The sequence below is a fragment of the Oncorhynchus kisutch genome, linkage group LG19 (genome assembly GCF_002021735.2).
Source record: "Oncorhynchus kisutch isolate 150728-3 linkage group LG19, Okis_V2, whole genome shotgun sequence".
Taxonomy (NCBI): Eukaryota; Metazoa; Chordata; class Actinopteri; order Salmoniformes; family Salmonidae; genus Oncorhynchus; species Oncorhynchus kisutch.
The window spans coordinates 22,957,539-22,979,379 of record NC_034192.2 but is presented as its reverse complement, the minus strand read 5'-3'; the positions used below and the strand labels follow the sequence as shown (position 1 = coordinate 22,979,379).

Genomic DNA, 21,841 nt, shown 5'->3' with positions numbered 1-21,841 from the left:
GTGACTAGGGTGGGTATGCTTGTTTTGTATTGTCTAGGGTTTTTTGTATGTCTAGGGTGTTGGTATGTCTAGGCATATGTATGTCTATGGTGGCCTGAATTGGTTCCCAATCAGATGCAGCTGTTTATCGTGGTCTCTGATTGGGGATCATATTTAGGTTGCCATTTTCCCTTTTGGTTTTGTGGGTTCTTGATCTATGTTTAGTTGCCTGTCTGCACTATCCATATTAGCTTCACGGTTCATTTTGTTAGTTTTGTTCAGTGTTCGTTCTTTTAAATAAAGAAGAATGTACGCTTACCATGCTGCACCTTGGTCTCCTCTTTACGACGGCCGTGACACCCTCCCATCTATCTCTTAACAATGTCCATATTGAATTTCTATTTGCCATAGTTTCTATGGATTGTCATAGTTTCTATGGATTGTAAATTGAAAATACATTTTTTTCTGAAAGTATTATTATATTATTGATCGATTGACTATGACTTTTCTGATCACCCAGTATTACTATCTGCAGGGTTAGCTCCAGGAAAATATTTAAATTCTTAAGCCATTCCTGGGCCTGTGACCAAAAACAAACTACATATGGACAGTAACAAAACAAATTATCGAATGCTTCTGCCTCTTCACAGAGCTGAGAAGGTTGTATCCCCCATGTAAATAACATTCTATTGGTTGCAAGAATTATGTAGAGCAATTTAAATTGAAAGATTTTAAGTTCTATGGCTTGTTTTAAAAATAGCGATATTTGGGAGATAATTTAATTTGAAAGGTGAGACATTTAAAGTGAGAGGTTGTAATCTGAGGGGTGGGGAGAATGGGGTGAGACATTCTTACTAATCTGCTAGAAAACAAGTTGGATTTAATTATAACTTTTGTATGACTGAAGCCTTTAGTGAGAGGTCTAATGCTTTAATATTGAATAATTTCTGCCCTCCGAATTCATTTTCATTATATAAATAGACCCGTTTAATTTTGTCTGGCTTGCCATTTCAAATAAAATAGAATTTTCTCATATCATTTTCAAAAAACTGATCACTAGGTGTAGCTAAGACCCTAAGCAAATAGGTAATCTGGGATATGACTAAAGAGTTAATCAGGGTAAACTGGGATATGACTAAAGAGTTAATCAGGGTGATTTTTAAAAACCATATTGTAACAGATTCTCCAGATTTTAAATGTTCCAGGCATTTATATATAAACTCCAGTCGTACATTATCAAAAGCCTTTTTTTCAAAGACAGCTATGAAAACCAGGCCTTCTTTCCCAGATGTTTCATAGTGTTCTATTGTTTTTATTGTTTCCAGTACTTATATTATTGCCAATGTAAAAAACCTGTCTGATAAGAATGAATAATGCCGACAATACCTTTTTAATTCTGTGCGCTATGCATTTTGCTAGAATTTTTGCATCACAACACTGAAGTGTAAGGGGCCTCCAATTGTTTAAATGGACTGGCTCTTTATATTCCCCACTTGTATCCTGTTTCAGTAATAATGAAATCAGACCTTCTAGTTGAGTGTCTGATAAACTACCATTTACATAGGAGTGGTTATAACATGCTAATAATGGTCCTCTGAGTGTATATATATATATATATATATATATATATATATATATATATATATATATATATATATATATAAGAAGAAAATGTTTGGTATACCTCAACTGCTATGCCATCCAGCCCAGGAGTTTTCCCAGACTTAAAGGCTTTAATTGTATCAAGAAGTTTCACCTTCACATGAGTCTTTCTGTACGGCTGTTAATTTTACATTAATAATAGAGAAAAAATCAACACTTAGCTTTGGTTAGAGGAGATGGAAGAGACTGAAACAAAAACATATTCTTAAAGTACTTTACTTCATCTTTTAAAATATAATTTGGTGAATCGTGGGTGACTCCGTCATTTGTAAACAGTTTCAGTAAATTATTTTTGGTATAATTTCTATGTTGTAGATAAAAAAATAATAATTTGGTGCATTTTCCCCCATATTCCATCCAGTTTGCTTTATTATTATAATATATTACACTTGATCTTCGAATAAGTTCATCCATTTTTTTTCCCACTAACTTATTCTGAGCCTCTATGGTACAGTTTTAATTTATCTGTTCTGTTAGACCTTTTCCTTTGTTAATATGGACTCTTTTGAACTAAATTGCTTTGTTTTAGAGATGAATACTGAGTTGCTTGGCCTCTTTAAAAGAAAAGTGTCCCATACAATAAGTGGACCTACAATATGTTATGTCGGAAAAATTATGTTATCCTATTTCCTATTTAAAAAAACATCCAATAGGCTTTGATTAAATTTCCAATATCTTCGCCCACGTGGAAATTCAGTAAGAGAAATCTTTATGCCAATTATCAGATGGTCCGACCGCATTCTATCCCCTATCAACACTTTGTAAACTGTTGGTGCCAATGAGAATGACATAAGAAATAAGTCAAGATGACTAGCTTGATTAAACCTCCGCCATGTAAATCTCACTAGGTAAGAATGTTAAACCTCCATGTATATCTCACTAGGTAAGAATATTAAACCTCCATATATATCTCACTAGGTCAGGATATTAAACCTCCATGTATATCTCACTAGGTAAGAATATTAAACCTCCATGTATATCTCACTAGGTAAGAATATTAAACCTCCTCCATGTATATCTCACTAGGTCAGGATATTCAACCTACGCCATGTATATCTCACTAGGTAAGAATATTAAAACTTCTTGTGACTCCCCATCCCGGGTCCGGGAGCGTAATCATCGTCTGACACTAATTAGCATAACGCAACGGACATACATATCCCTAGAAAATATACCTATTCATGAAAATCACAAATGAAATATATTGAGACACAGCTTAGCCTTTTGTTAATCACCCTGTCATCTCAGATTTTCTAAATATGCTTTACAGCTAAAGCTAGACAACCATTTGTGTAAGTTTATCGATAGCCTAGCATAGCATTATGCCCTGCTAGCAGCAGGCAACCTTGTCACGAAAATCAGAAAAGCAATCAAATTTAATCGTTTACCTTTGATGAACTTCGGATGTTTTCACTCACGAGACTCCCAGGTAGATAGCCAAAGTAAATTTTTTCCCCAAATATTAATTTTGTAGGCGAAATAGCTCCGTTTGTTCTTCACGTTTGGCTGAGAAATCGCCCGGAAATTGCGGTCACGACAACACCGAAAAATATTCCAAATTAGCTCCATAATATCGACAGAAACATGGCAAACGTTGTTTATAATCAATCCTCAAGGTGTTTTTCAAATATCTATTCGATAATATATCCGTCGGGACAATTAGTTTTTCAGTAGGACTGATTGGAGTAATGTCTACCTCTGTATTTTACGCGAGAGTCACCCTGGGAGCCATCAGGTGACCACTTACGCAATGTAGCCGCCTACGGCTATTCTTCAACAGAAATGCGTAAAACTACGTCACAATGCTGTAGACACCTTGGGGAATACGTAGAAAGCGTAAGCTGGTTGATACGGCATTCACAGCTCAATAGGGACTCATTGGAATGCAGCACTTTCAAAACATGGGGCACTTCCGGATTGGATTTTTCTCAGGCTTTCGCCTGCAACATCAGTTCTGTTATACTCACAGACAATATCTTTACAGTTTTGGAAACGTTAGAGTGTTTTCTATCCTAAGCTGTCAATTATATGCATATTCTAGCATCTTGTCCTGACAAAATATCCCATTTAAAACGGGAACGTTTTTTTTCAAAAAATTAAAAAACTGCCCCTAGAGTCGCAACCTCCATGTATATCTCACCAGGTAAGAATTGTCACGCCCTGGTCTTAGTATTTTGTGTTTTCTTTATTATTTTGGTCAGGCCAGGGTGTGACATGGGTTAATTATGTGGTGTGTTTTGTCTTGGGGTTTTTGTAGGTATTGAGATTGTGGTATAGTGGGGTTGTCTAGAAAAGTCTATGGTTGCCTGAAGTGGTTCTCAATCAGAGGCAGGTGTTTATCGTTGTCTCTGATTGGGAACCATATTTAGGCAGCCATATTCTTTGAGGGTTTCGTGGGTGATTGTTCCTGTCTCAGTGTTTGTTTGCACCAGATAAGGCTGTTTAGGTTTTTATGTTTGTTTGTATTGTTCGTGTTTATCTTTTTATTAAACATGAATTGAAATAACCACGCTGCATTTTGGTCCTCATCTCCTTCACATGAAGAAAAACTTAAGACTATTAAACCTCCTCCATGTATATCTCACTAGGTCAGGATATTAAACCTCCGCCATGTATATCTCACTAGGTAAGAATATTAAACCTCCATGTATATCTCACTAGGTCAGGATGTTAAACCTCCGCCATGTATATCTCACTAGAGCCTCTTGAGGCTAAGCGAGACGTTAACGTCTCATCTAGCCTCTAGCCCAGGGAAATGCGTAGCGCCAAAATCATATAGTACTCGTTAAAACTTAAACTTTCATTAAATCACACATGCAGGGTACTCAATTAAAGCTACACTCGTTGTGAATCGAGCCAACATGTCAGATTTAAAAAATGCTTTTCGGTGAAAGGATGAGAAGCTATTATCTGATAGCATGCAACCCCCCGAAATACCTGAAGGGGACGTAAACAAAATAATTAGCGTAGCCGGCGCTACACAAAACGCAGAAATAAAATATAAAACATTCATTACCTTTGACGAGCTTCTTTGTTGGCACTCCTATATGTCCCATAAACATCACAATTGGGTCTTTTCTTCGATTAAATCCGTCCATGTATACCCAAAATGTCCATTTATGAAGCCCGTCTGATCCAGGAAAAAACTGCTTTCCAAAACGCAACGTCATTTTTTAAATAAAAAATATTGCCTATAAACTTTGACAAAACACTTCAAACTACTTTTGTAAACCAACTTTAGGTATTAGTAAACGTTAATAATCGATCAAATTGATCACGGGGCGATCTGTATTCAATAGCAGCAGGTCTTGAAATCTTGGTCGATATTCTCTCTTTCAAAACTTCCTCCTGTGTACTCGTTGACAGGAAGTGCCTATTTCTCATTTCACCAAGGATTAACTTCAACCCAATTGCCAAGACTGGCGACATCGTGTGGAAGCTGTAGGCATTGTAAACTGGACGCTATCTATTTTCCCTTGCCATAGACAAAACAGAGACTGGCGGAGGGATACTTTTTTTTGTGAACAGGTTTTTCTTGGGGTTTTGCCTGCAAAACACGTTCTGTTATAGTCACAGACATGATTTAACCCGTTTTAGAAACTTCAGTGTTTTCTATCCACACATACTAATCATATGCATATACTATATTCCTGGCATGAGTAGCAGGACGTTGAAATTTTGCGCGATTTTTAACAAAATGTTGAAAAAATTCACCTGATCTTTAAGAGGTTTTAAGTAAGAATATATCTCACTAGGTCAGGATATTAAACCTCCGCCATGTATATCTCACTAGGTAAGAATATTAAACCTCCATGTATATCTCACTAGGTCAGGATATTAACCTCCTCCATGTAGATCTCACTAGGTCAGGGTAGCCTTGTGGTTAGAGCATTGGAGGTTGCAAGTTCAAACCCCCAAAAGGTTGCAAGTTCAAACCCCCGAGCTGATAAGGTACAAATCTGTTGTTCTGCCCCTGAATAGGCAGTTAACCCACTGTTCCTAGGCTGTCATTGAAAATAAGAATTTGTTCTTATTAACTGATTTGCCTATTTAAATGAAGGTAAAATAAATTTAAAAAACTAGGTCAGGGTATTAAACCTCCATGTATATCGCACTAGGTCAGTGTATTAAAGCTCCTCCATGTATATCTCACTAGGTCAGGGAATTAAACCTCCTCCATGTATATCTCACTAGGTCAGGGTATTAAACCTCCTCCATGTATATCTCTGTTACGAATCCCTTTTGGCCCGACAGTCTAGGGGAGATGGTAACGAGACCCGTAACATAACTCATGCAAATTATAATAGTGAAAAAGTGAGAACGAAATAACCACAGACAACTAAATTACCGTCAAACACATGATTTATTAGAAAACACACGGTAAAGGGGGGGAGCAGGAAAAGGGGCTGAGCTGGACCCAAGGAAAGAAACAATAAGCATCCTAAACACCCCTAAGCTAGACTAGCCTATTTCAACAACAGCTAACTAACTAACCAAAAATACAGTGGGTGGTCCGCCCAGTTCTAACTAGTGTTTTTAACTAAGTTTACCTACGGGTAGTGTATGACCATGGGAGACTTGTCTTGGTTCCCCCTTTTCCCACCAGCAAACAAACAAACACCATAACCAAAAACAATACTCACAGGTTAGGACAAAGTGATATGGAGGAGCTCAATACATAAAGGGAGATAGAGACATAGTAGGAGAGGGTGAAAAAGAGCGCTCTACAGACATATGGTATTTACAGAGAGACTGAGCTCTAGAGCAAACAACTGACAGGGTTTTTAAACCAAGGGAAAGGAACTGTGATTGGGTAGGAAAAAGGAGGAGGTGTGTCTTCTGATTGATGATTGATTGGTGACAGATTTTCACCTGTGAGGGAAGAAGGAGAGAAAAGAACACAGGATACATACACACACACACACACACAGGATACCTGTATCCGTAACAATCTCACTAGGTCAGGATATTAAACCTCATCCATGTGTATCTCACTAGGTCAGGATATTAAACCTTCACCATGTATATGTCACGGTCGTCAAATGGAGGAGACCAAGGCGCTGCGTGGTAAGCGTACATACTTCTTCATTAAAGAAAGAACACTGAACAAAACAACAAAACGAACCGTGAAGCTAATATGGCTAGTGCCGACAGGCAACTAACCATAGAATAAGAACCCACAAAATACCCAAGGACTATGGCTACCTAAATATGGTCCACAATCAGAGACAATGATAAACAGCTCCCTCTGATTGAGAACCAATTCAGGCAACCATAGACATATAAACACCTAGACTTACAAAAACTCCTAGACAATACAAAAACTAACAAACCACCCTCGTCACACCCTGACCTAACCAAAATAATAAAGAAAACAAAGATAACTAAGGTCAGGGCGTGACAGTATATCTCACTAGGTCAGGATATTAAACTTCCTCTGTGTATATCTCACTAGGTCAGGATATTACATCCTCCGTGTATATATCACTAGGTCAGGACACTTAAGCCTCCATATATACACTAGTTCCAATATATCCATGACATTCATGATTTCCTTTAACACCTTGAGGATCTGTTTGGATGATTTGCACATTTGGATCAAAATTACTGTTAATTGATATCATCACCCCTTTTGAGTGTCTTTGCCCATGGGAGAAGTATATTTCACCCTTCACCTTCCCCCCAATCCATTTCCCACACAACTTCATCTAAAATTGTTGAATGAGTTTCCAATAAACAATAGATATTATATTTGTTCTCTTTGAGCCAAGTAAATATGGTTATTTTCTTATTATCTGCTAAGCCATTACAATTATAACTGATCATTCTTATTGAACCATTTACCATAATGAGACACAAGTTTCAAATCTATTCATCATTATATATGTTGGTAAACTCACCATTAAAAAGTACCATAGTGATTGAGAGTCCAATTATAAGTGAAATAATCTGTCTGTAAACAATTGTTGGAAAAATGACTTGTGTCTTGCACAAAGTACATGTCCTAACCGACTTGCCAAAACTATGGGTTGTTAACAAGAAAGGTATGGAGTGGTTGTAAAACGAGTCTTAATGGGTCCCCCGAGAGACCGGGACCCATCCTTGGAGAAGAGCACACAGTGCCACCTACAGAACAGAAGCAGATGAGCCGCCAAAGCATTTCCATCACCTCACCTCCATTTGTATTATATATCGCTATCAAAAATTATATATTTAAAGAATCCTGCATTTCTTCATTTCCATAATTAACAATTCATATTTGTAATAATGTAGGTAGTTCATGCAAAGGATTGTTACTTCTTACCAGTATTTCCATTACAAAAATTACATTTAGGCAAGCAATTATTATTTTAGCAAACAATTATTATGAGTCATCCTATATATGTCCCTAACATCTTTACTCCCTAGCAACTGTTGTGGGACACACACACACACACTCAACCACTTTCCCCCACAAACAACCATAAACTCAGATGCTAAACAGTTGCTCCATATGGACTGATATGATTAGCTGAGATTTATAATGTTATATGTAGATTCTGTGAAGAGATGAAAACATGATAAATTGTATGTGCTATTCAGTACTATAACGGTGAGTCTGTATAATGGATTTGATGAAGTAATAAAAATATAAAACTATAGCTGTGTTTGAATACTGACACTAACCATACTAACCACACTAACCGCACTAACCCCACTAACCACGCTAACCACACTAACCGTACTAACCACACTAACCGCACTAACCGTACTAACCGCTCTAACCGCACTAACCACACTAACCCCACTAACCGCACTAACCGCACTAACCGCACTAAACGCACAGACCGCACAAACCGTACTAACTGTACTAACCTCTCTAACCGCACTAACCACACTAACCCCACTAACCGCACTAACCGTACTAACCGCACTAGCCGCACTAGCCGCACTAACCAAACTAACCGCCCTAACAGCACCTAGCGCACTAACCACATTAACCGCACTAACCATACTAACCAAACTAACCGCACTAACCGTACTAACCACACTAACAGCACTAACCATACTAACCGCACTAACCGCACTAACCAAACTAACCGCACTAACCACTCTAACCGCACTAACCGCACTAACCATACTAACCAAACTAACCGTATTAACCACCCCCAACTGCACTAACCGCACTAACTGCACTAACCAATCTAACCAATCTAACCGCCCTAACTGCACTAACCGCACTAGCCCCACTAGCCGCACTAACCAAACGAACCGCCCTAACAGCACTAACCGCACTAACCGCTCTAACCGCACTAACCGCACAAACCGTACTGACCTCACTGACCCCATACTGACCTCACTGACCGCACTAACCGTACTACCGCACTAACCGCACTAACCGTACTAACCACACTAACCACAATAACTGGAGCAGAGGTATAAACAGCTGAATGGGATGTAATGTCATCTATAACGATAATCTGTTTCCATTATGTGGAACTGTGTTTAAAATCAAAGTAGGTCCAAGTAGTGTTTTATTATTGAATATTAAGCTGAGAAGACAACACAACTTGTTGAAGGTTCTAATAGATGTGTTAAACAACAGGGTTTATATTTAGGCTAAATCAATGATAAGACAACAGGGTTTATATTTAGACTAAATCAATGATAAGACAGAACCAACTTGTTGAAGGTTCTAATAGATGTGTTAAACAACAGGGTTTATATTTAGACTAAATCAATGACAAGACAGCACCAACTTGTTGAAGGATCTAATAGATGTGTTAAACAACAGGGTTTATATTTAGACTAAATCAATGCAAAATGTTGAAAATGGGGCTCTGCGATTGTTTTATTTTCAGAAGTGTTTATTTTCTGAGTTTTAAATGATCACGTGAATTATTTTGAAAAGAAATGTACTGAAAAAAAATATGTAAACATGCTTTCCAAAATGTATGAATTGTTTGAAATGTGTTTAAATAATTAGTCTGAGGTCAGGGGAAAGGGAAAGAAACAGTAATTTAAAGGGGTTGAATGACCTTTGACCTGACTATATAGTGTAGTTTGATTCAATTATTGTTATTAAAGGTAATAATTCTAATTCAGTTTCATTCTATTTGTATTTTTTTACACATTAATCACGATGTAAGTAAGGAGTCAAATTGATTTTGTTCACATGCCTGCTTGTAAAAGGATGAAGGGTACCAAACAGTGGCAACCCGTCATTCAGGGCAGGTATGAGCCCCACATTTTTTGCCAAAAAATTTATGTTTTTTTGGGGTGGCTTGCCTGTTTTGCATGTTTTTTTGGCATTAATATGTGTCATATCAGTTGGCAAACAATGTAATATATATATATATATCATTAAGCTAATCAAGCCAGATACAAACATTGTCTCCTTTTTGTTTTCTTGAGTAAGGCAGCTCCAAAATGCAGATGTTTCAGCCAGCTAAGTGCTTTCTGTGGTGGTGGGGCAAGCCAGCAGAAAATACAGAGCGTTGTGCCGTGATTGGCTCAGTGTTCTGTCACTCATGGGGAAACTACATCACCTCCAAGTCTAAGGGGAGACCTCGAGAATTTGAGCCCTTTGGGTGCTGCCATAGAGATACATTAGAGGTGCCCATCCAAGAAGGCTCAAGGTCATTGGCCACAGACAAAATTACGTCAAATCACGTTATATGTGCAGTAGCTTTGATTGGACTGATCATATCAACATCATAAAATCTTAGCTAGCAAGCTAGACAGTCATCATCATAAATCAAGGCAACAATCTACTGGCAAATCATATGAAGAGAAGTAATAGATAAAACATATCGGTGCTCAGCGACCATTGGACATAAACATTACGCAACAAGTTGGAAATGGCAAATTCTACAAATCAAATCAAATCAAATCAAATTGATTTATATAGCCCTTCGTACATCAGCTGATATCTCAAAGTGCTGTACAGAAACCCAGCCTAAAACCCCAAACAGCAAGCAATGCAGGTGTAGAAGCACGGTGGCTAGGAAAAACTCCCTAGAAAGGCCAATACCTAGGAAGAAACCTAGAGAGGAACCAGGCTATGTGGGGTGGCCAGTCCTCTTCTGGCTGTGCCGGGTGGAGATTATAACAGAACATGGCCAAGATGTTCAAATGTTCATAAATGACCAGCATGGTCGAATAATAATAAGGCAGAACAGTTGAAACTGGAGCAGCAGCACAGTCAGGTGGAAGTTGAAACTGGAGCAGCAGCATGGCCAGGTGGACTGGGGACAGCAAGGAGTCATCATGTCAGGTAGTCCTGGGGCATGGTCCTAGGGCTCAGGTCAGTTGAAACTGGAACAGCAGCATGGCCAGGTGGACTGGGGACAGCAAGGAGTCATCATGTCAGGTAGTCCTGGGGCATGGTCCTAGGGCTCAGGTCCTCCGAGAGAGAGAAAGAAAGAGAGAAGGAGAGAATTAGAGAACGCACACTTAGATTCACACAGGACACCGAATAGGACAGGAGAAGTACTCCAGATATAACAAACTGACCCCAGCCCCCCGACACAGAAACTACTGCAGCATAAATACTGGAGGCTGAGACAGGAGGGGTCAGGAGACACAATGAGTGGTTTGGAAGGAATCAGTGACAGTGGCTAACTACACACATTGCAAAACAACCACTAGCCTGCTATTCATTGAAGTGGCTGTGTGGTCCCAAATCTGGGATTAAGGGTCTCTTTTCCAAGTTTAAAATGATAAACATTCAACATTGGCCATGCTGTCAATGAAGCATGATTTGTGGCGCACTGAACCGCACTGCGAAAACTTGACTTCAGTGAGTTCATGACAACTGGGAATAAACAAACTCTGACTGGAAAATTAGGTTTTGAACAGTCTTCCAACTCGGAATTGTAAATCCGGCATCTTTCTAGGAGCACGACCTGAAGCTCAATGACGTCGTCATGATTTAACCTTGTTTTTTTCAGAGTTCCCAGTTGTTTTGAAAGTACCATAAATCCAGAGAATGACAGACTTTGATGAAAATTTACCCACGAAGGACCACCATGCCACCTTCCTGTTCAAGTGAGCACAGCACAGCACAGCACAACAAGGTGAGTCCAAAAATGTCTTCTATGGTGCTGTATAAATTATGTAATATGCCAGGGAGATATGTTTACTGTAGCTAAGAAAGTAATACTAGTGTATGTTGTGTAGTAAGATGTTAGTAGCCCATGTGCCTCACCCTAAGAATTTGGTCTATTTACCCCTCTTTTTATTTCACCTACTGTTCAGACTTGGTGGTGCACATGTAGCCTATAACCTGTTTTAGAGAAATGTAATCATTGAATATTGTAAGAGCTTTCATTGTTTGCTTATATGCCCCCTTTATTCATCCTACAGTTCTGAGTTGGTGTACAGGGAGAACGCTGTAAGAACGTCCCACGTTATGAATTCTGTTGCTGTACATTTCAAAAGTGCTGAACAAATAGTTATATTGACTACGTCCGTCCTAGCTCGCTCATTAATGTCTTAATCGAAATTGCAGATTGCCTCTTATCCGCTTGTCGTCCCCTTATACCATAGTTTGTCAAATCTGTCATTTTACCGGGACATAGGTTACCTTCAGACGAGTCCCGTGACACTTGTGGGGGTCGTAGAGCAAAACTGAGAACATCATTGTGTTTGTGAGAGTCTCCCCTTCCCGAACGGTTTGACCTATGTTGTAGGTCAAACCGTTCGGAGCTACAGACATTTGTATGAGAAGACCGATTTTAGGGATGTGTCATGTTTTGACAAATATTGCTCTCGCTCTGCCACATTTCACCAAAGATGCAGAGGTGTGACATCAGCAGTTATGGTAGGATTGAGAAGCATCCAGTGCAAAATACGTGACATTTCTAGTTTAAAACTGACAGATTCCAATGGTTTTTTATTTTTTATTCACATACCGATGCGTCAATCGGATCAAATGAAATGAGATCCAATTGATTTTGATGTCTACTTTTCATTGTTAAAATCTACATTTAGCTCTTTCTTAATTTGTTTCTTGCTGTTACAGCTAATGACGATTGAATCTGAAAGACTCAGCAGATGAATTACAGAGTATTTGAACTGAAACCTGGTCAACTGCTTGGAAGATAGCTATGCTCACAAGTATACCACCAACACTCACGTGATTCACTGTGGCCTGGCAACATCGACCCGTCAATCCATGTCCTCACCGTCATTTCTGGTGACTGCAAAACAATGTGTTGAAATAAATGGCTCGTTGGTCTAGGGGTATGATTCTCGCTTTGGGTGCGAGAGGTCCCGGGTTCAAATCCCGGACGAGCCCTTTTAAAGAGCCGTTAACAATCTGAGACAGGCGGAGCTTGGGCAAATGTTTGGAGGGGCGACTGCCACCACTGGAGTGCAGGACCAGGTGGATGAGTGATTAAGGCATTGGACTGCTAATCCATTGTGCTCTGCACTAGTGGCTTCAGCATCGCACAACATTTATTAATTTCTTCCTTGGTTAAAAAATCCATCATTTTACCGGGACATAGGTTACCTTCAGACGAGTCCCGTGACACTTGTAGGGGTCGTAGAGCAAAACTGAGAACAGCATTGTGTTTGTGAGAGTCTCCCCTTTCCATAGAATGGTCAAACCATGTTGTAGGTCAAACCGTTCAGAAGCTAGAGACATTTGTATGTGAAGACAGATTTTAGGGATGTGTCATGTTTTGACAAATATTGCTCTCGCTCTGCCACATTTCACCAAAGATGCAGAGGTGTGACATCAGCAGTTATGGTAGGATTGAGAAGCATCCAGTGCAAAATACGTGACATTTCTAGTTTAAAACTGACAGATTCCAATGGTTTTTTATTTTTTATTCACATACCGATGCGTCAATCGGATCAAATGAAATGAGATCCAATTGATTTTGATGTCTACCTTTTCATTGTTAAAATCTACATTTAGCTCTTTCTTAATTTGTTTCTTGCTGTTACAGCTAATGACGATTGAATCTGAAAGACTCAGCAGATGAATTACAGAGTATTTGAACTGAAACCTGGTCAACTGCTTGGAAGATAGCTATGCTCACAAGTATACCACCAACACTCACGTGATTCACTGTGGCCTGGCAACATCGACCCGTCAATCCATGTCCTCACCGTCATTTCTGGTGACTGCAAAACAATGTGTTGAAATAAATGGCTCGTTGGTCTAGGGGTATGATTCTCGCTTTGGGTGCGAGAGGTCCCGGGTTCAAATCCCGGACGAGCCCTTTTAAAGAGCCGTTAACAATCTGAGACAGGCGGAGCTTGGGCAAATGTTTGGAGGGGCGACTGCCACCACTGCAGTGCAGGACCAGGTGGATGAGTGATTAAGGCATTGGACTGCTAATCCATTGTGCTCTGCACTAGTGGCTTCAGCATCGCACAACATTTATTAATTTCTTCCTTGGTTAAAAAATCCATCATTTTACCGGGACATAGGTTACCTTCAGACGAGTCCCGTGACACTTGTAGGGGTCGTAGAGCAAAACTGAGAACAGCATTGTGTTTGTGAGAGTCTCCCCTTTCCATAGAATGGTCAAACCATGTTGTAGGTCAAACCGTTCAGAAGCTAGAGACATTTGTATGTGAAGACAGATTTTAGGGATGTGTCATGTTTTGACAAATATTGCTCTCGCTCTGCCACATTTCACCAAAGATGCAGAGGTGTGACATCAGCAGTTATGGTAGGATTGAGAAGCATCCAGTGCAAAATACGTGACATTTCTAGTTTAAAACTGACAGATTCCAATGGTTTTTTATTTTTTATTCACATACCGATGCGTCAATCGGATCAAATGAAATGAGATCCAATTGATTTTGATGTCTACCTTTTCATTGTTAAAATCTACATTTAGCTCTTTCTTAATTTGTTTCTTGCTGTTACAGCTAATGACGATTGAATCTGAAAGACTCAGCAGATGAATTACAGAGTATTTGAACTGAAACCTGGTCAACTGCTTGGAAGATAGCTATGCTCACAAGTATACCACCAACACTCACGTGATTCACTGTGGCCTGGCAACATCGACCCGTCAATCCATGTCCTCACCGTCATTTCTGGTGACTGCAAAACAATGTGTTGAAATAAATGGCTCGTTGGTCTAGGGGTATGATTCTCGCTTTGGGTGCGAGAGGTCCCGGGTTCAAATCCCGGACGAGCCCTTTTAAAGAGCCGTTAACAATCTGAGACAGGCGGAGCTTGGGCAAATGTTTGGAGGGGCGACTGCCACCACTGCAGTGCAGGACCAGGTGGATGAGTGATTAAGGCATTGGACTGCTAATCCATTGTGCTCTGCACTAGTGGCTTCAGCATCGCACAACATTTATTAATTTCTTCCTTGGTTAAAAAATCCATCATTTTACCGGGACATAGGTTACCTTCAGACGAGTCCCGTGACACTTGTAGGGGTCGTAGAGCAAAACTGAGAACAGCATTGTGTTTGTGAGAGTCTCCCCTTTCCATAGAATGGTCAAACCATGTTGTAGGTCAAACCGTTCAGAAGCTAGAGACATTTGTATGTGAAGACAGATTTTAGGGATGTGTCATGTTTTGACAAATATTGCTCTCGCTCTGCCACATTTCACCAAAGATGCAGAGGTGTGACATCAGCAGTTATGGTAGGATTGAGAAGCATCCAGTGCAAAATACGTGACATTTCTAGTTTAAAACTGACAGATTCCAATGGTTTTTTATTTTTTATTCACATACCGATGCGTCAATCGGATCAAATGAAATGAGATCCAATTGATTTTGATGTCTACCTTTTCATTGTTAAAATCTACATTTAGCTCTTTCTTAATTTGTTTCTTGCTGTTACAGCTAATGACGATTGAATCTGAAAGACTCAGCAGATGAATTACAGAGTATTTGAACTGAAACCTGGTCAACTGCTTGGAAGATAGCTATGCTCACAAGTATACCACCAACACTCACGTGATTCACTGTGGCCTGGCAACATCGACCCGTCAATCCATGTCCTCACCGTCATTTCTGGTGACTGCAAAACAATGTGTTGAAATAAATGGCTCGTTGGTCTAGGGGTATGATTCTCGCTTTGGGTGCGAGAGGTCCCGGGTTCAAATCCCGGACGAGCCCTTTTAAAGAGCCGTTAACAATCTGAGACAGGCGGAGCTTGGGCAAATGTTTGGAGGGGCGACTGCCACCACTGCAGTGCAGGACCAGGTGGATGAGTGATTAAGGCATTGGACTGCTAATCCATTGTGCTCTGCACTAGTGGCTTCAGCATCGCACAACATTTATTAATTTCTTCCTTGGTTAAAAAATCCATCATTTTACCGGGACATAGGTTACCTTCAGACGAGTCCCGTGACACTTGTAGGGGTCGTAGAGCAAAACTGAGAACAGCATTGTGTTTGTGAGAGTCTCCCCTTTCCATAGAATGGTCAAACCATGTTGTAGGTCAAACCGTTCAGAAGCTAGAGACATTTGTATGTGAAGACAGATTTTAGGGATGTGTCATGTTTTGACAAATATTGCTCTCGCTCTGCCACATTTCACCAAAGATGCAGAGGTGTGACATCAGCAGTTATGGTAGGATTGAGAAGCATCCAGTGCAAAATACGTGACATTTCTAGTTTAAAACTGACAGATTCCAATGGTTTTTTATTTTTTATTCACATACCGATGCGTCAATCGGATCAAATGAAATGAGATCCAATTGATTTTGATGTCTACCTTTTCATTGTTAAAATCTACATTTAGCTCTTTCTTAATTTGTTTCTTGCTGTTACAGCTAATGACGATTGAATCTGAAAGACTCAGCAGATGAATTACAGAGTATTTGAACTGAAACCTGGTCAACTGCTTGGAAGATAGCTATGCTCACAAGTATACCACCAACACTCACGTGATTCACTGTGGCCTGGCAACATCGACCCGTCAATCCATGTCCTCACCGTCATTTCTGGTGACTGCAAAACAATGTGTTGAAATAAATGGCTCGTTGGTCTAGGGGTATGATTCTCGCTTTGGGTGCGAGAGGTCCCGGGTTCAAATCCCGGACGAGCCCTTTTAAAGAGCCGTTAACAATCTGAGACAGGCGGAGCTTGGGCAAATGTTTGGAGGGGCGACTGCCACCACTGCAGTGCAGGACCAGGTGGATGAGTGATTAAGGCATTGGACTGCTAATCCATTGTGCTCTGCACTAGTGGCTTCAGCATCGCACAACATTTATTAATTTCTTCCTTGGTTAAAAAATCCATCATTTTACCGGGACATAGGTTACCTTCAGACGAGTCCCGTGACACTTGTAGGGAGTCGTAGAGCAAAACTGAGAACAGCATTGTGTTTGTGAGAGTCTCCCCTTTCCATAGAATGGTCAAACCATGTTGTAGGTCAAACCGTTCAGAAGCTAGAGACATTTGTATGTGAAGACAGATTTTAGGGATGTGTCATGTTTTGACAAATATTGCTCTCGCTCTGCCACATTTCACCAAAGATGCAGAGGTGTGACATCAGCAGTTATGGTAGGATTGAGAAGCATCCAGTGCAAAATACGTGACATTTCTAGTTTAAAACTGACAGATTCCAATGGTTTTTTATTTTTTATTCACATACCGATGCGTCAATCGGATCAAATGAAATGAGATCCAATTGATTTTGATGTCTACCTTTTCATTGTTAAAATCTACATTTAGCTCTTTCTTAATTTGTTTCTTGCTGTTACAGCTAATGACGATTGAATCTGAAAGACTCAGCAGATGAATTACAGAGTATTTGAACTGAAACCTGGTCAACTGCTTGGAAGATAGCTATGCTCACAAGTATACCACCAACACTCACGTGATTCACTGTGGCCTGGCAACATCGACCCGTCAATCCATGTCCTCACCGTCATTTCTGGTGACTGCAAAACAATGTGTTGAAATAAATGGCTCGTTGGTCTAGGGGTATGATTCTCGCTTTGGGTGCGAGAGGTCCCGGGTTCAAATCCCGGACGAGCCCTTTTAAAGAGCCGTTAACAATCTGAGACAGGCGGAGCTTGGGCAAATGTTTGGAGGGGCGACTGCCACCACTGCAGTGCAGGACCAGGTGGATGAGTGATTAAGGCATTGGACTGCTAATCCATTGTGCTCTGCACTAGTGGCTTCAGCATCGCACAACATTTATTAATTTCTTCCTTGGTTAAAAAATCCATCATTTTACCGGGACATAGGTTACCTTCAGACGAGTCCCGTGACACTTGTAGGGGTCGTAGAGCAAAACTGAGAACAGCATTGTGTTTGTGAGAGTCTCCCCTTTCCATAGAATGGTCAAACCATGTTGTAGGTCAAACCGTTCAGAAGCTAGAGACATTTGTATGTGAAGACAGATTTTAGGGATGTGTCATGTTTTGACAAATATTGCTCTCGCTCTGCCACATTTCACCAAAGATGCAGAGGTGTGACATCAGCAGTTATGGTAGGATTGAGAAGCATCCAGTGCAAAATACGTGACATTTCTAGTTTAAAACTGACAGATTCCAATGGTTTTTTATTTTTTATTCACATACCGATGCGTCAATCGGATCAAATGAAATGAGATCCAATTGATTTTGATGTCTACCTTTTCATTGTTAAAATCTACATTTAGCTCTTTCTTAATTTGTTTCTTGCTGTTACAGCTAATGACGATTGAATCTGAAAGACTCAGCAGATGAATTACAGAGTATTTGAACTGAAACCTGGTCAACTGCTTGGAAGATAGCTATGCTCACAAGTATACCACCAACACTCACGTGATTCACTGTGGCCTGGCAACATCGACCCGTCAATCCATGTCCTCACCGTCATTTCTGGTGACTGCAAAACAATGTGTTGAAATAAATGGCTCGTTGGTCTAGGGGTATGATTCTCGCTTTGGGTGCGAGAGGTCCCGGGTTCAAATCCCGGACGAGCCCTTTTAAAGAGCCGTTAACAATCTGAGACAGGCGGAGCTTGGGCAAATGTTTGGAGGGGCGACTGCCACCACTGCAGTGCAGGACCAGGTGGATGAGTGATTAAGGCATTGGACTGCTAATCCATTGTGCTCTGCACTAGTGGCTTCAGCATCGCACAACATTTATTAATTTCTTCCTTGGTTAAAAAATCCATCATTTTACCGGGACATAGGTTACCTTCAGACGAGTCCCGTGACACTTGTAGGGGTCGTAGAGCAAAACTGAGAACAGCATTGTGTTTGTGAGAGTCTCCCCTTTCCATAGAATGGTCAAACCATGTTGTAGGTCAAACCGTTCAGAAGCTAGAGACATTTGTATGTGAAGACAGATTTTAGGGATGTGTCATGTTTTGACAAATATTGCTCTCGCTCTGCCACATTTCACCAAAGATGCAGAGGTGTGACATCAGCAGTTATGGTAGGATTGAGAAGCATCCAGTGCAAAATACGTGACATTTCTAGTTTAAAACTGACAGATTCCAATGGTTTTTTATTTTTTATTCACATACCGATGCGTCAATCGGATCAAATGAAATGAGATCCAATTGATTTTGATGTCTACCTTTTCATTGTTAAAATCTACATTTAGCTCTTTCTTAATTTGTTTCTTGCTGTTACAGCTAATGACGATTGAATCTGAAAGACTCAGCAGATGAATTACAGAGTATTTGAACTGAAACCTGGTCAACTGCTTGGAAGATAGCTATGCTCACAAGTATACCACCAACACTCACGTGATTCACTGTGGCCTGGCAACATCGACCCGTCAATCCATGTCCTCACCGTCATTTCTGGTGACTGCAAAACAATGTGTTGAAATAAATGGCTCGTTGGTCTAGGGGTATGATTCTCGCTTTGGGTGCGAGAGGTCCCGGGTTCAAATCCCGGACGAGCCCTTTTAAAGAGCCGTTAACAATCTGAGACAGGCGGAGCTTGGGCAAATGTTTGGAGGGGCGACTGCCACCACTGCAGTGCAGGACCAGGTGGATGAGTGATTAAGGCATTGGACTGCTAATCCATTGTGCTCTGCACTAGTGGCTTCAGCATCGCACAACATTTATTAATTTCTTCCTTGGTTAAAAAATCCATCATTTTACCGGGACATAGGTTACCTTCAGACGAGTCCCGTGACACTTGTAGGGGTCGTAGAGCAAAACTGAGAACAGCATTGTGTTTGTGAGAGTCTCCCCTTTCCATAGAATGGTCAAACCATGTTGTAGGTCAAACCGTTCAGAAGCTAGAGACATTTGTATGTGAAGACAGATTTTAGGGATGTGTCATGTTTTGACAAATATTGCTCTCGCTCTGCCACATTTCACCAAAGATGCAGAGGTGTGACATCAGCAGTTATGGTAGGATTGAGAAGCATCCAGTGCAAAATACGTGACATTTCTAGTTTAAAACTGACAGATTCCAATGGTTTTTTATTTTTTATTCACATACCGATGCGTCAATCGGATCAAATGAAATGAGATCCAATTGATTTTGATGTCTACCTTTTCATTGTTAAAATCTACATTTAGCTCTTTCTTAATTTGTTTCTTGCTGTTACAGCTAATGACGATTGAATCTGAAAGACTCAGCAGATGAATTACAGAGTATTTGAACTGAAACCTGGTCAACTGCTTGGAAGATAGCTATGCTCACAAGTATACCACCAACACTCACGTGATTCACTGTGGCCTGGCAACATCGACCCGTCAATCCATGTCCTCACCGTCATTTCTGGTGACTGCAAAACAATGTGTTGAAATAAATGGCTCGTTGGTCTAGGGGTATGATTCTCGCTTTGGGTGCGAGAGGTCCCGGGTTCAAATCCCGGACGAGCCCTTTTAAAGAGCCGTTAACAATCTGAGACAGGCGGAGCTTGGGCAAATGTTTGGAGGGGCGACTGCCACCACTGCAGTGCAGGACCAGGTGGATGAGTGATTAAGGCATTGGACTGCTAATCCATTGTGCTCTGCACTAGTGGCTTCAGCATCGCACAACATTTATTAATTTCTTCCTTGGTTAAAAAATCCATCATTTTACCGGGACATAGGTTACCTTCAGACGAGTCCCGTGACACTTGTAGGGGTCGTAGAGCAAAACTGAGAACAGCATTGTGTTTGTGAGAGTCTCCCCTTTCCATAGAATGGTCAAACCATGTTGTAGGTCAAACCGTTCAGAAGCTAGAGACATTTGTATGTGAAGACAGATTTTAGGGATGTGTCATGTTTTGACAAATATTGCTCTCGCTCTGCCACATTTCACCAAAGATGCAGAGGTGTGACATCAGCAGTTATGGTAGGATTGAGAAGCATCCAGTGCAAAATACGTGACATTTCTAGTTTAAAACTGACAGATTCCAATGGTTTTTTATTTTTTATTCACATACCGATGCGTCAATCGGATCAAATGAAATGAGATCCAATTGATTTTGATGTCTACCTTTTCATTGTTAAAATCTACATTTAGCTCTTTCTTAATTTGTTTCTTGCTGTTACAGCTAATGACGATTGAATCTGAAAGACTCAGCAGATGAATTACAGAGTATTTGAACTGAAACCTGGTCAACTGCTTGGAAGATAGCTATGCTCACAAGTATACCACCAACACTCACGTGATTCACTGTGGCCTGGCAACATCGACCCGTCAATCCATGTCCTCACCGTCATTTCTGGTGACTGCAAAACAATGTGTTGAAATAAATGGCTCGTTGGTCTAGGGGTATGATTCTCGCTTTGGGTGCGAGAGGTCCCGGGTTCAAATCCCGGACGAGCCCTTTTAAAGAGCCGTTAACAATCTGAGACAGGCGGAGCTTGGGCAAATGTTTGGAGGGGCGACTGCCACCACTGCAGTGCAGGACCAGGTGGATGAGTGATTAAGGCATTGGACTGCTAATCCATTGTGCTCTGCACTAGTGGCTTCAGCATCGCACAACATTTATTAATTTCTTCCTTGGTTAAAAAATCCATCATTTTACCGGGACATAGGTTACCTTCAGACGAGTCCCGTGACACTTGTAGGGGTCGTAGAGCAAAACTGAGAACAGCATTGTGTTTGTGAGAGTCTCCCCTTTCCATAGAATGGTCAAACCATGTTGTAGGTCAAACCGTTCAGAAGCTAGAGACATTTGTATGTGAAGACAGATTTTAGGGATGTGTCATGTTTTGACAAATATTGCTCTCGCTCTGCCACATTTCACCAAAGATGCAGAGGTGTGACATCAGCAGTTATGGTAGGATTGAGAAGCATCCAGTGCAAAATACGTGACATTTCTAGTTTAAAACTGAC

General features: G+C 40.5%; 10 non-coding genes across 10 annotated transcripts; all 10 read left to right on the top strand.

Moving 5' to 3' along the window:
- The first annotated feature begins 12,850 nt into the window (after positions 1-12,850).
- On the top strand, positions 12,851-12,922 carry trnap-ugg (transfer RNA proline (anticodon UGG)). The gene has a single exon. It is a non-coding gene; the product is annotated as a tRNA-Pro (tRNA).
- Positions 12,923-13,784: 862 nt separating this feature from the next.
- On the top strand, positions 13,785-13,856 carry trnap-ugg (transfer RNA proline (anticodon UGG)). The gene has a single exon. It is a non-coding gene; the product is annotated as a tRNA-Pro (tRNA).
- Positions 13,857-14,718: 862 nt separating this feature from the next.
- Positions 14,719-14,790, top strand: trnap-ugg (transfer RNA proline (anticodon UGG)). Its single transcript has one exon. It is a non-coding gene; the product is annotated as a tRNA-Pro (tRNA).
- An 862-nt stretch (positions 14,791-15,652) lies between these two features.
- Positions 15,653-15,724, top strand: trnap-ugg (transfer RNA proline (anticodon UGG)). The gene has a single exon. It is a non-coding gene; the product is annotated as a tRNA-Pro (tRNA).
- An 862-nt stretch (positions 15,725-16,586) lies between these two features.
- On the top strand, positions 16,587-16,658 carry trnap-ugg (transfer RNA proline (anticodon UGG)). The gene has a single exon. It is a non-coding gene; the product is annotated as a tRNA-Pro (tRNA).
- Positions 16,659-17,521: 863 nt separating this feature from the next.
- Positions 17,522-17,593, top strand: trnap-ugg (transfer RNA proline (anticodon UGG)). Its single transcript has one exon. It is a non-coding gene; the product is annotated as a tRNA-Pro (tRNA).
- An 862-nt stretch (positions 17,594-18,455) lies between these two features.
- On the top strand, positions 18,456-18,527 carry trnap-ugg (transfer RNA proline (anticodon UGG)). Its single transcript has one exon. It is a non-coding gene; the product is annotated as a tRNA-Pro (tRNA).
- Positions 18,528-19,389: 862 nt separating this feature from the next.
- trnap-ugg (transfer RNA proline (anticodon UGG)) lies at positions 19,390-19,461 on the top strand. The gene has a single exon. It is a non-coding gene; the product is annotated as a tRNA-Pro (tRNA).
- Positions 19,462-20,323: 862 nt separating this feature from the next.
- Positions 20,324-20,395, top strand: trnap-ugg (transfer RNA proline (anticodon UGG)). Its single transcript has one exon. It is a non-coding gene; the product is annotated as a tRNA-Pro (tRNA).
- An 862-nt stretch (positions 20,396-21,257) lies between these two features.
- trnap-ugg (transfer RNA proline (anticodon UGG)) lies at positions 21,258-21,329 on the top strand. The gene has a single exon. It is a non-coding gene; the product is annotated as a tRNA-Pro (tRNA).
- Positions 21,330-21,841: the final 512 nt, after the last annotated feature.